The sequence below is a fragment of the Neofelis nebulosa genome, chromosome 10 (assembly GCF_028018385.1).
Source record: "Neofelis nebulosa isolate mNeoNeb1 chromosome 10, mNeoNeb1.pri, whole genome shotgun sequence".
NCBI lineage: Eukaryota > Metazoa > Chordata > Mammalia > Carnivora > Felidae > Neofelis > Neofelis nebulosa.
Genome location: NC_080791.1, coordinates 22,775,572 through 22,789,897, shown reverse-complemented (window position 1 = coordinate 22,789,897; position 14,326 = coordinate 22,775,572). Strand labels below are relative to the sequence as shown.

The window sequence follows — 14,326 nt, the reverse complement described above, 5'->3', positions numbered from 1 at the left end:
GGGGATGGATCAGAGGTCACTGGGTCGCCAAGAGAGGATGAACCTCCAAAGGCCAGGCCCCCGACCCATAAAGGGCAGAGAAATGGAAAGTCCCGTGAAGGCTTGGCCAATGGGAAGGTCAGTAGCAACCATGATGGACCCAGGGTTATAAGCGTCTCCCTATTTTCGGTACCTTGTAAGCCTCGCAGATCTTGGTGGGGCTCTGGGGGGAAGGGGGAAGGGGCCCGGTAATGGAGGCAACTTTATTTGATTTTAATGCAGTGAGGTCCACACCCACCTCACTGCTATTATTATTATTATGTTGCCTCTGTTATTATTATGAAACAGACTGGAGCCAGGGCGTGACACTAGGTGCAAATGTGTGCTGCTCCCCCCTTCAGTGACAGGAACTCAGGAATGGCTGAGGCTTCTCCCCGGGAAAGGTTCTGGGCATTTCCCTGCTGCAGCTGGCAATGGGGCTCCCACCATGCCTGGAGTGACGGCGTGAGGGCAGGTGTCTGTGGTTGAGGTCCCGACTGGAGAACTCAGCCTTGTCTGGACCAGCGGGTATCTGTCGGGACCAGGCTGGGGGAGCGGGCCAGGCACTTGAGGTCTGTGGACGAAGCCAGGGCCCAAGGAAACCACTTGTCTCTCTTTCTATCTGCAGGCCTGGTCTGCTCCCCACACCCCGTCCCATGCCCTGCCCTCCACCCCCCCACACCCCCCCCCCCAACCTGGCTAGATTCTCCAAGTTCCCTGGCTGGGGAGCAGGAAGGGGTAGGGAGTTTCCAGAATGTCTCCGTAGAACTCCTGGGGGAGTCTTGGCAACTGGAAATTGTCAGTCGTCTCCTTGACAACCAGCAGCCAAATAATTCTGGGAATGGAGTGGGGAGGAGAGCTCTCTGCAGGGTGGCCAAGAGAAGCAGCTCTCAGCCCCCAGAAAACTCCGATCCCCCATTACCTGCGTCAGGCGGGGGCCCATCAGGAGACCAAAACCACACAAGTTAGTTGAAAAAAGGATAAAGAATTGATAACTAGACATAACGCTGCTCACGAGGTAACGAAAGGGCGACAAGAGAACTGCTCAGGTGTCACGGAGGTCTCAGCAGTGGCCGGAGGGCCTGCCACCGCCTGGGCTGGGGAAACCAGAGGAAGAGGCTGCAGTCGCTAACCCTTAGACATTTTGAGGAGGGACCCAGAGCCCTGGGGTGGGGGGGAAGACTTTCAGCCGGAAGGAAGGAAGGACAGACCCCCGGGCTTGCGCCCAGACCTCTGAGGAAGAGGCACCTGCCTGTGAGGGCCGGGTCTCTGGAGCTGGCGTGTGGGGTGCGTAGCGTATGGTGAGGCTTGAAGTACTAGAGACATGGCAAGCTGGATTCAGCTGCTGCTCCAGGATGGGCCTGCTGCAGGGTGAGGGGGGAAGGTTGGGTGCCTCTGGCAGGGAACACACGGACACAAACGGGAAGGCAGGCGGTCACCCTTCCTCCTCCAGCCTGCAGCCTCCCCTCCGGTGGCTCTGGTCACAAGGATCCAACAGGGAACCGCTGGCCAAGCAGAGACGGGACTCACAGGGCCCGAGGCCACCTTCACAAAGCAGTGTACAGAGGACGGGGCTGGGGCTGAGAAGCCAGACATTTCAAGTATTCGTCACCGCAAGGTGGGGAAGTTCTGGTCTTCCAGCCCCGGCTTTACTGAAAAGAGCAGTGCCGAGCACACGGGAGATCTGATATCGTCTGGCCTCTGCTGTGGTTGATTCCTGAGAGTGCACATGGGCAGGCCTTCCCGACTTACTCTGGCTTGTCTTGAAAAGTTCCCGACGTTCCCAGGCTCTGACAGCTGTGAGGAATTTGTATAACCGTAATGATGAAAACAACAGTAATGAAGAAATATTTAGGTAAGAGGGGCCTATGAAAATGGACTACAAATCACTTTGACCAAATCATATGGTAAGGCGAAAGGACAAGATAAACAGATTCATGGGACAGAAATAGAACCAAGTCCAGAAATATACCCCAGTACATATGGATAATACACAATAAAAGTGGTATTTTAAACCAGTGGAGAGAAGGATAGTTTATTTGATCGATTGCGTAGGCCCCACTGGCTCTTGGAGAAAAACAGAATAAGGTCTGTCTCTCTACCGCACGTGTTATTAAAACTAAATTTCAAATAGGTGAAAGATTTAAATGTATTTAAATTTAAACATTTCAAACCACTTATATGCTGTTTTTCACATTTAAACAATTTCATGAGGAACTATTTAAAACAGTTTTAAACACTGCTTAAAACCATTTAACAAGGAAAACATTAGAAGAATATTCATACAATCTATGGTTTGAGGAGATTTTTTATTTATTTATTTATTTTTAATGTTTATTAATTTTTGAGAGACACAGAGACAGAATGCGAGTGGGTTGGGGTAGAGAGAGAGGGAGGCACAGACTCTGAAGCAGGCTCCAGGCTCGAGCTGTCAGCACAGAGCCTGACCGCGGGGCTCGAACTCATGAGCTGTGTGAGATCATGACCCGAGCCGAAGTCGGACGCTCAACCGACTGAGCCACCCGAGTGCCCATAAGGAGATTTTTCCAAACAAAATGGAAAATCCAGAAGCTAGAGGGGAAAAGGTAGACGTACTTTTTTTTTTTTTTTTTTAATTTTCAAAGGATAAAATATCACATATACAGAGACAAAAGACATTACAGACTGGAGACAAAATTTCAACATCTACTACCTATAGAGGTTTGACATCTGAGGCAAAGAGCTCTGAGGCAAAATGAGGAAGAGAAATAGGCCAGCAGGAAAATGGACAAAACATACGAATACATTTGTATTTGTATCAGAGATGGTCAGTGCATTCAGGGAAAGATGCTTAACCTCACTAATAGAGAAACGCACATTTTATTTTTATTACATAAAAAGATTTTTTTTAATGTTTATTATTCTTGAGAGAGAGAGAGAGACACAGTGTGAGCAGGGGAATGGCAGAGAGAGAGGGAGACACAGAATCGGAAGCAGGCTCCAGGCTCCAAGCGGTCAGCACAGAGCCCGACGCGGGGCTAGAACTCAGGAACTGCGAGGTCATGACCTGAGCCAAAGTCGGACGCTCAACCAACTGAGCCAGCCACCCAGGTGCCCCAAGAAATACACATTTTAAAAGCACGACTTCACTTTTCCTTTGTCAGAATGGCAAACCTTAGAGTGAGGAGAGCCAGCGCTGGAGGAGATGTGGGGGAAGCAACTCACAGTCCCAGGTGTGGAGATGGGAGTTACCCGGACTTCTGAGAAAGGGATCTAATAACATGTATGAAAGCTATATGCATCTCTTGGGGCGCCTGGGTGGTTCGGTCGTTTAAGCGTCCAACTTCAGCTCAGGTCATGATCTCTCGGTTTATGGGTTTGAGCCCCACGTCGGGCTCTGTGCTGACAGCTCGGAGCCTGGAGCCTGCTTCGGATTCTGTGTCTCCCTCTTTCTCTGCCCTTCCCTGTTCTCACTCATATCTCTCTCTCTCAAAAATAAACAAACATTAAAAAATTTTTTTTTTAAATAGGCATCACTTTGACCCAGTTATGGGTTATTTCATATGTCATGACATGTCATTTCTGGTCATTTATCCTACAGAAAATGAATGAAGAAAAGGAAGGAAGGAAGGAAGGAAGGAAGGAAGAAAGGGAGCGAGGGAAGAAAGAAAGAAAGAAAGAAATGAAGGGAGGGAAGAAGGAAGGAAAGAAGGAAAGAAGGAAGGAAGGGAAGAAACAAGAAAGAGAAAGGCAGCAAACTCCAGCATTCAAGGATATGCGTTAAAAAATTTCAAAGCTTTTTTTTTTTGCAGCGACAAAAGTACAGTACGGGTAATCGTTGAATGATACACATAGGTCCATATACCGTAATGTTCTGCAACTATTAAAAAGAGTAAATTACAAAAAGACAAATGCCGTATGATTCTACTTTCCATACCTCTAATGTAGTCAGACTCGGAGAAATGGAAAGAAAAGTGGTTGCCAGGAGCTCAGGTGAGGGGGGAATGGGGAGTTGGTGTTTCATGGGCACAGAGTTTCAATTTTGCAAGGTGAAAAATTTGTGGAGGCTGGCTGCACGACAGTGTGAATATCCTTAGCATCAGTGAACTGTACCCTTAAAAATGATTAAGGTGGTACATTTTATATTTTTACCACAATTTAAGAAAAAGAATACATTTAGAGGGATTTTTGCGATGTTAGGTGAGAAAAGCAGCTTGCGGAGAAATCTATGTAGAATTTGTAAAATAAACGACATATTTACATAAATGTAAGTAAAGACCTCCAGGGTAATCCAGACCTGCCTGGCTATGACCTCAGTCCTCTGATTCCAGAGTGCTCTCCACGCTCCACAAAGCCTGGGATTCCAGCAGGAGCTGGCAATTGAACTAGGCTCACTGGCTTTCTCCGCCTTTGGGTGGCAAAGCACCCTTTCAACTCCCGCCCCTATGTTTCCCGATTTCAACCCTCCTCCCACAAACACCAGGCCCCCACGGGCTCTGGCACCACCAGCCAAGGCCCACAGCTGTTTCCAATATTCTGCACAAACTTTATTGAAATGAGAAGCCCTGTTTATCATCCCTCAGGCCCCAGCTTCTCCTGATTAGGTACATATGACCTGACCTGTCAGCAGGGCCTGAGCCAGCAATCAAAGAGGAGATTGTTCTGAGCCAGGAGGTAAGGGGGCAGGTGCCTGGGGAGCTGAAAAGGGCCCAAAGGAGTCTCCCACCAACCAGGGGTGGACGGGGGATATTCTCAGGCTGACGGCAGAAGGGGAGGGCAGAGCTGGGTAAATTCTTTAAGGGTCACCGGTCTGCTTGTCTTCTCTGACCATATCTTCTCTCTCTCTCTCTCTTTCTTGCATCCAAGCCTCTTCCAAAAGACGTTTCCTATAGCAAGAATATCTCCCCATCCCCAAGCTCCAAACTCAGTCCCAATTCCTCTTGCCTTTGATCTCTGAGCTGTGCCAGGAAACCCCTCCAGACATAATAAAAAAGAAAAGGCACCTCTTCACAATTCCACTCCTCCTAGAGCTGCAGAATCATTAGCACTCAAATATTGAAAATACCTTAGAGATCATCTAAGTGTCAACTCCCTCTCAATGTAGAAAAATCCCTCTACCTGGTCCTGCTCATTGATGCTTGAACATTCTGAGCTCTGTGGTCCAATATGATAGTCCCTAGCCACATGTGGCTATTTAAAAATAAACCTCACATCTGGATATATGTCCAAAGAAAGTGAAATCAGTATCTTGGAGATATATCTGCATCCTCGTGTTTATTGCAGCATTATTCACAATCACTGAGATATGGGAACATCCTAAGTGTCTACCATATACGATGGAGGGGCTCCTGGGTGGCTCGGTCCATTAAGTGTCTGACTTGATTTCGGCTCAGGTCATGATCTCACAGTTCATGAACTCATTTATTCAGTTCATGAGATGGAGCCCCGCGTCGGGCTCTGCGCTGACAGTGCAGATCCTGCTTTGGATTCTCTCTCTCCCTCTCTCTGTGCCCCTCCCCCCCCCACACACTCTCTCCCTCAAAAATAAATAAACTTTTACAAAATATATCCAGTGGAATGTGTCTCAACCCTAAAAAAGTAAATCCAGCCATTTATGACAACATGGATGAACCTAGAGGACATTATGTTAAATGAAATAAGCCAGAGGATGACGTATTCCATATGGCATATATGGAATCTTATATGTGGAATCTAAAAAAAGGGGAAAAAAGTCAAACTCACAGAAACATAGTAGAATGGTAGTTGCCAGGGGCTGGAAGGTGAGGGAAATGGGGAGATGTTGATCAAAGTGTTCAAACTTTTGGTTACAAGATGAATATGTTCTGAGGATCTCATGTACAACATGCTGACTATGGTTAATAATACTGTACTATGTGCTTGAAATTTGCTGAGAGTAATTCTTAAGAGTTCTAACCAAAAAAAGAAAAAAGCTAACTATGTGAGATGATGGATATGTAAATAAATTGGATTGTGGTAATCATCTCACAATGTATACTCGTATCAGATCATTACATTGTGCACTGTAAATATATACAATTTTATTTGTCAATTATACTTCACTAAAACTAGGGAAAATTTGTTTAAACTAAAAATGCAGTTTCTTAGTCATACTAGCCACATTTCGAGTGCTCAATAGCCACATGTTTTGGACAATACGTTGAGGAACGTAAAGAATCTCATATTTTCCTCTAGTTGCAAGCTAACAAATTAATCTGCTAGTTTCACGAATGCTAGCAGAAGACATGAGACTCCCGGGTCTGAGACAACGGACTTTATTATTTATAGCAATATCAGTAGCCAGAGTATCAAAATTTTCTTGCTCCAGTTTCCTGAGCTCCAATTCTCAAAGAGTAACATGAGGAGGGCCAGATGATTCCTATACATGCAGTGGGTTCCAATACAAGAGAGGAAACCCCAATTTAGGGAACCTGAATCTTTTATAATGGGCAGGAAGCAGGCTGTGTTTTTTGGCTCTGGGGGAAGACATTATCTCTGCCTTCCAAGACTATTGGCTACACAAATGTCCTTGAAAATTGTCCAGAAAAAGGTAGTCAGTGTCTCTCCTTGAAAGATGTGCAGAAATGCAAAAGACCCCTGGAGGATTGTCTCCCAGCACAACGTAGATATTGAACATGTCCATCATTGCAGAAAGTTCTGTTGGACAGGGCTGCTCTAAACAATGGGGAGCTAGCTGCTTTCCTAGGTTCTCCTCATCAGTCCTGAATTCTGACTAAAGGATTCAGAGAGAAATGAGTCAGCATTGGTTCTCTGCACTCTTACATGTAGGTTTCAAGGTGTCTTCCTCGATGCAAATGTTCTTTCACATCACATTTCTTGTCTTTCTTAACTAAGCTGTGAAAGGCTGGGTGTGAATTAACATTTACATGGTACTTCACCCAGGGCTTTCATGTGCTGTGTTCATGAGGACACTGAGTCCAGGAAGGGCAGAGGAGACACAACCAGGAGGTACTCCTCAGTGGTCCGACTCTCCAGGGCAGTGGTTTTTTACCAAACTTCAGCAAGTGTGGGAATCACCTGGAAGGTTTGAGAAAAGAGCCTGTTGAGCCCCATTCCCAGAGCTTCTGATTCAGGAGGTCTATGGTAGAGCCTGAGAATTTGCATTTCTGAGGCCTTCTCAGGTGATGCTGATGCTGCCAGCCTGGGGACCACACTGTGACAGCCACTGCCCTTGTGGGATGGGAGCACTTGGGGCAACATCCAAGGTGATACACAGATGACAATTTTTATCTTATCTATATTTGTGCTTTAAGGCATGTTGAAAAAATATAACCAGTGCACATCGAACTAGTTACATTAGAAAAAAATTTTTTTTTTTTTTAAATTTTTTTCAACGTTTTTAATTTATTTTTGGGACAGAGGGAGACAGAGCATGAACGGGGGAGGGGCAGAGAGAGAGGGAGACACAGAATCGGAAACAGGCTCCAGGCTCCGAGCCATCAGCCCAGAGCCTGACGCGGGGCTCGAACTCACGGACCGCGAGATCGTGACCTGGCTGAAGTCGGACGCTTAACCGACTGCGCCACCCAGGCGCCCCTAGAAAAAAATTTTTTATGTCTATTTACTCTTGAGAGCAAGAGAGACAGAGTGTGAGTGGGGGTGGTGCAGAAAGAGAGGGAGAATCCGAAGCAGGCTCCAGGCTCCGAGCTGTCAGCACAGACCCTGATGCGGGGCTCGAACTCATGAGCCACAAGATCATGGCCTGAGCTGAAGTTGGATGCTTAACCAACTGTGCTGCCCAGGTGCCCCCAAACTAGTTACATTTTAAACAAAAATAAATTGATATAAGGATGTATTTACATATATAAACACAATCTCTCAGCTTCCACATTTATAAAAGGGCATTAAGTTCTTACGAGAGTTTCCCAGGCCTTGTGAGGGTCTACTTCCTTCCTCCCTCCCTCCCTCCCTCCACCCCTCCCTCCCTCCCTCCATCTCTCTACCTCTCTTCCTTTGGGAGAAGGCACAATCCCCACCCTTAGGCTGCTTACAGTCTAGGGGACACACTCTGTCACCTTTAAATGCTAAGAAATTGTCAGAAACAGTCCCAAGTCCCCCACCCTAAGACAAAAGCCACCCTTCCCTCTGGCTGAAGCCCGAGGACTCCGGAAGGAGGAACAAATCCTAGCTGAGGGTAGGGTCGTGCAGCCGCTTTCCAGATGGGTGAGCCTGGACCCTCCAGCTCGCCAGCTACCTTCTGCTCGGGACTAAGCAGTGCTATCTTTCCCTTCCGGGGCAGCTACCTTGAGTTAAAAAGCATCCTGAGCCCCAACCCATGTATAGGGATGGAACTGAGGAGGCCCAGACAATCCATCCAGGGCAGAATCCATTATCCTTTCCTAGAGCAATAAGGCCTTGTCTCAATGAGCCCAGTCTTAATGGTAGGAGGGCCATAGGAATGACAAAACAGGGCTTAACGAGAAAGGGAGACAAATAGTCTTGTGACCATCAGCATGAAGAAACTTCTCTGCAGGAGCCCCTTCAAGGAGAGTGGTAGAGAGGCAGCCTTTTAAGTGAACCCCTAAATGCAGGCTTAGGGCTGAGCCCTGTAGGCTTCAAGTGGTGTTTCCATCACACCATTCATTCCATGGGGCTTTCTGCTCCTTGCCCTCCTCATTTTAATGATCTCAGACAGACATAAAAACGGCTGAGCTCAGCACAAGTGACTGAGACATGAACGTTGCCTCAGGGTCCCCGTGGACCCCAGCTGGGTACCATGCCGCCCTCGGTTCCATTTTGACAGGATAAAGTGAACTCATTTATTCAGTTGTTTTAAGTGAGCTCACACTAGGCGGTGCCAGAGAATGGAGACATAAATCTTTCCCAGCACACGGAGTCATTGCCAAACACCTTGGATAAAACTTTCTGCTTGTTCAAGATAGTTTTTCCTCCCCTCCAAAACCAAGGAGGGGAAAAGTGCTAAAAATTGAAGGGAACGGAGGGAGGGTGTTAGCAGATTCTGGGAAGGACAAACTTGTCAACGCTTTGGCCTAATAAAAATTCTTCCAGTAAGAAAGGCAAACTTTTAACTCAGAGATTTTCCTTCATACTCTGGGTGGGTGCAGAGCAGAGGGCGTCCCTGGTGGTTTGGTCCGGCTGCAGGTTAACCCTAGATGAGGAGCAAGGAACTTTCTTACATCTCTAAGGGCTGCATCTGTACCAGAGGTGAGTCAGCCGGTCACACTTCACCCTTTGGGCAGTGGGTACAGCCTCAGGCGCTTCTAGACAGAGCAAACCCAAGCAGGCTGTTAGAAAACATCTTGAAAACTGTCCCAACTGGAGAGAAGGCTTACCTCGGGAGTACAGAGCCACTCAGAGAAGGGACAGTGAGTGATGTGGCCCTTTGTGGCTGCGGGATGAACCGCTTTTGTTTTTCCGGTTCACGAAGAGATTCCTTAACAGTTTTTATTCTTTGCCAACACTTGAAAGCAACAAACAGGTAGAAGAAAGTCTATAACCTTACTATCGTAACCTGAGCTGTGAACTTACTATCCCGACAAGGTATCAGATGACTTCGTGTTTCTCGTCTATTCTATACATATACTAGGGGAGGGGTAGAGAGAGAATGAGACACGAAATCTGAAGCAGGCTCCAGACTCCCAGCGGTCAGCGCAGGGCCTGACGGGGGGCCGAACTCACAAACCATAAGATCATGACCTGAGCGGAAGTCGGACGCATAACCGACTGAGCCAACCAGGCGCCCCCCACCCCCACCCCTACTCCCACCCTTTTTTTTTCAGCCAAGAATTCCACATACATCTGTGTTCTACAACTTTGCTACTCAAGGTGTGGTCTGCACACGAACAGCACGGGCACCACCCAGGCGTCCCCTCAGCGAGCTGCACAATCGCACTCGCCCAGGCTGATTTCTGTTTAGGTCGCAGCCTGAGACTGGGCGCGCTGAAACACGTGAGCCGGTACAAAGCTCTTGTCTACACCGGAGCTGCACACTTTCTCCCTCCGCCCCCTCTTCCTGCGGGCATGGAACACCTGTGAGGGCTCGGCACCGAGCCGGGTGCTGGGACCTGGAGGACCCAGCAGAAGGGTCTCTGCCTCCCCAACCCCCGCCCCGCCCCGCTTCGCGGTCTAGCAGAGGTGAAGCAGGGACAGCACTGCGGGGTCCTCCGCCACGTGGAGCAGAGGTGAAGAGGTTTTAGAGCTGGAAGGATCCTTGGGGGACAAGGCCATGGCAGATCAAGTGGCTTCACCCTGGCACAGAAGGGACTAACACCACTCCAGGTGGGGCTAGAACCTGGGTCTCCTGACCTCTGCAGCATACACCAGTCTCTGTCATCTGGACTCCCTCTCGGGCAGACATGTGGGCACGCGTGGCCCAGCCCGGGTAGAGCCAGCTGAGTCTCTCCAACACCGCTACCCCCAGTAATACCAGCCTCCTGGCCCACGCCAGGCCCGTTCCCTCCGTCTTTGCTCCTAGCATGTCTCCGGACATGGGGACAGAAAAGACCACCATGAAATGAAATACTGCACAAATTAATGTATGGACCGAATAATTATAACTGCCAAATGGATGCAGTCAAATAAAAATCCAGAGTTTTTTGGGAGTTGACAAAATGGATCTAAAGCTAATTTCAAAGAGTAAAACTAGTAATGATATTTTCTAAAAATGAGAGGGAATTGGGGCGCCTGGCTGGCTCAGTCGGTTAGACATCGGACTTCGGCTCAGGTCACGATCTCACCATTTGTGAGTTCTAGTCCTGCATCGGGCTCTGTGCCGACAGCTCAGAGCCTGGAGCCCGCATCAGATTCTGTGTCTCCCTCTCTCTCTGCCCCTCCCCTGCTCATGCTCTGTCTCTCTCTCAAAAATAAATAAACATAAAAAAGATAAAAAATGAGAGGGAACTGCAATAGCCAAGAGGAGGACCAAGCCCTTAGATTAAAACAATTATGTAACAATACTTAAAACTGTGGTACTGGCACAATAAACTGGAGTCAAGCAGATAGAATCCTATCATATGTGCACGGATGTGTAGAAATGTAATATGATAAAGGAGAAATACAAAGAAAATGGAAAAAGGAAAGGATCTCTCAATAAATGGAGTTGGAATCATTAACATTTTTTAAAATGTTTATTTATTTTTGAGAGATAAGAGTGTAAACAGGGGAGGGGCAGAGAGAGAGAGGAGACACAGAATCAGAAGCAGGCTCTGACCTGTCAGCACAGGGCCCGATGCGGGGTTCGAACTCACAAGTGGTGAGATCGTGACCTGAGCCAAAGTCGAACACTTAACCACCTGAGTCACCCAGCCATCCCAGAATTATTAACATTTAAAAAAAGATTTTTTTTTTAAAGTTTATTTATTTTTGAGGGACAGAGTGTGGGCAGGGGAGGAGCAGAGAGAATGAGGGAGACACAGAATCCAAAGCAGGGTCCAGGCTCTGAGCTGTCAGCACAGAGCCTGACACGGGCTTCAAACCCACGAACGTGAGATCATGACCCGAGCCGAAGTGGGACACCTAACTGACTGAGCCATCCAGGTGCCCCTTAACATTTTTTAAAAAGAGGGGCGTCTCGGTGGCTCAATTGGTTGAGCGTCCAACTCTTGATTTCGGCTCAGGTCATGATCTCAGAGTTTGTGGAATAGAGCCCCGCATTGGGCTCTGTGCTGACAGCATGGAACCTGCTTGGGATTCTCTCTCCCTTTCTCTCTGCCCCCTCCCCCACTCATGCTCTCCAGAGCTCTTTCTCTCAAAATAAACAAACTTAAAAAAAAAAGAAAGAAAGAAAATGTGATCAATTTGATATACTTCCCACCAGAATAAATTTCAGATGGATTAAAGTCAAATATCTTTATTTTTAAATGTTTTATTTTGAGAGAGAGTACAAGCAGGGGAGGGGCAGAGAGAGAGGGAGACACAGAATCCAAAGGGGACTCCAGGCTCTGAGCTGTCAGCACAGAGCCCGAGGCGGGGCTCAAACCCATGACCCATGAGATCATGACCTGAGCTGAAGTCGGATGCTTAACTGACTGGGCCACCCAGGCGCCCCTCAAATATCTTTTCTAAAGATAAAATTACAATAATAACTGAGAACGAAACTGGATATTTTCTAGAGCAGTGCTAACATTCTAGAACCAGAAAGTCAAAACTCACAAAACTATTGATAGATTTTACTATAAAAATTAGATAATTTTGTATGTAAGCCATGATATAAATTAAAAAGGCAAACTGGGAAGACACGTTTTAGGAAAAATGGTTAATATCTTTATTTTATTTGGAAAAATCAGCTCACACATGTATTTCACATAACTCGATAAGGACAACATTAAGATCTCATAAGTTAAATGGGCAAAGGACACCACAGATGTTTTTCAAACAATGAACCATATTAAAAAAAAATTCCAATCTCGTTTGTATTAGAAGAAATGTAAGCCAGAAAAAGTTACCAAGCAATTTGAAAATGAAAATATCCCTTGCTGGTAAGGCGGGGTGAAATCAGAGGGGCGGTATAAACGGGTGTGGTTATGGCCCTCTGGAAGCAATTTGGCACAATCTATCAAAAACCATAAAAATGCTCTTTTTTTACCCAACACTCAAACTTAAATGTCTCTCATCCCAAGAAATAACTCAAAATAATGGGCAAGAAGATTTGCTCCATTACTTATAATCCTATAATTTTGAAAAACTGGACAGCACATAAGTGTTCAGCAAAGCTGAACTGTGAACAGCTGAATGCACTGTGTTATATTCACCTGATAGGAGAGTCCAGCCAATTATTATTTTTAGTAATTCCAAAGACTACTCAGCACCGTGAAAAAAACACTTGAATGTTTCAAATAAAGAGGCATCACATATATGCACTATGACTAACTACCAAGTCATACCAAGGTGGAAAGGATGGAATCGAGATAATTGTTATGACGAAGTAATGGGATATTTTATAATGTTCCCCTTGCTACTTTTATTTGCTGTTTTATTGTTTTTAGAATATAAATATTAAGTGAAAAATAATCCACATTCTGCATGAGTTGATGAAGATAGGTATAAAGAGATGGTCACATGGGGAAGAAACCGGTGAATCTGAAAGTTGAGACAGGGTGTAATTAGAACTTAATCACTCCGTTTTCTTTTCCTTTGTGGAAGACAATCTTCCTCTGTGCAAAGCTTCTAGGGCTCATGTTCTTCTGTTTGTGTAGCTCTGCTGTGCGGAGTCATGGACACACGGTATCTTGGAATGGACAGTCTCCGAGATCATTGTATTCCAAACTCCCAGTTAATGCAAGAACCACAAGTACACAATATCCATTGCAAGTGACCAGAATGGATGCTTCTGATGGACTGAAGAGTCCCACGGATGGGGAGCTCACTATCTCACAAAGCAGCCTGTTCAGACTCTGCCTTCTGAATCATGCCTGAGGCTGTTATACTTGACCATGTCACTAAACCTCACAAAAAAACGGGCTTCCTGGTCAATCATTTCCTTCCAACTGGGATTCCAAGCCACAAATCACAAACTAAGGGACTGGAGTAAAACCACATCATTCTTCCTAACACAAGAAAAATATCAAGCTCAAAATAAGACATTATCCCCACTCATGAAAATGTATTCTAGAAATGGGAATACAGAAACCCACAACCATTCTACTGAAGAGAAGAAAATCACAGGCACAGATAAATTCCCAAAGAAGAGTGTGAGATAGTTTGCCCTCATTTCTCTCTAAAGACTAAGGACTTCAGGAGGTTGTCATTTAGAAAATTCTTTCATTTTTTCTGGAATACAAGAGAGGGACAGCCATCTTTTCAGTGCTCATCTTTCTTAATATATTAGAGCTTCTGGTTGTCTCTCATCGGAGTAGAAGTTGAAGCTGATGAACTGGGGAAGGAGGGTGGGAAGTTCAACATGGGCAGTGGGTCTCCATAGCTTTTCAGGACACACTGTTACTTCTCTTAACCCAGAATCACCCCATTTCAGGTGTATTTCCTGTATTTCATTAGAAGTTGCCTGAAAGTTGCCTGTTTGATGGTGAGGTGGAAAACCACATTATAAAATGATAATGGTGCTTCAACCTCACCCAAATTTTTAAATGATAGTTTATGGAATGTTATGGATAGTTTTAAAATGATGGGTTGCAAAGTGTTATTTAGCAGGTGAACACAATGTTTCTTCCCTGCCCCCACCTCAAATTCGTATGTTGAAGCCCCAACCTCAATGTGATGGTATTTGGAAGTGAGGATTTGGGAAGGTAATTAGGTCATGAGGGTGGGGCCCTCATGATGGGATTATGGGATTAGCACGAGCTAGTCCTCTCTCTCTCCCTGCCACGTGGGGACG

At 46.2% G+C, this 14,326-nt stretch overlaps 1 long non-coding RNA gene across 1 annotated transcript; it reads left to right on the top strand.

Moving 5' to 3' along the window:
- Window positions 1-722: 722 nt before the first annotated feature.
- Window positions 723-3,909, top strand: LOC131488535 (uncharacterized). Its single transcript, XR_009250238.1, has 2 exons — window positions 723-1,873; window positions 3,599-3,909. It is a non-coding gene; the product is annotated as an uncharacterized LOC131488535 (long non-coding RNA).
- Window positions 3,910-14,326: the final 10,417 nt, after the last annotated feature.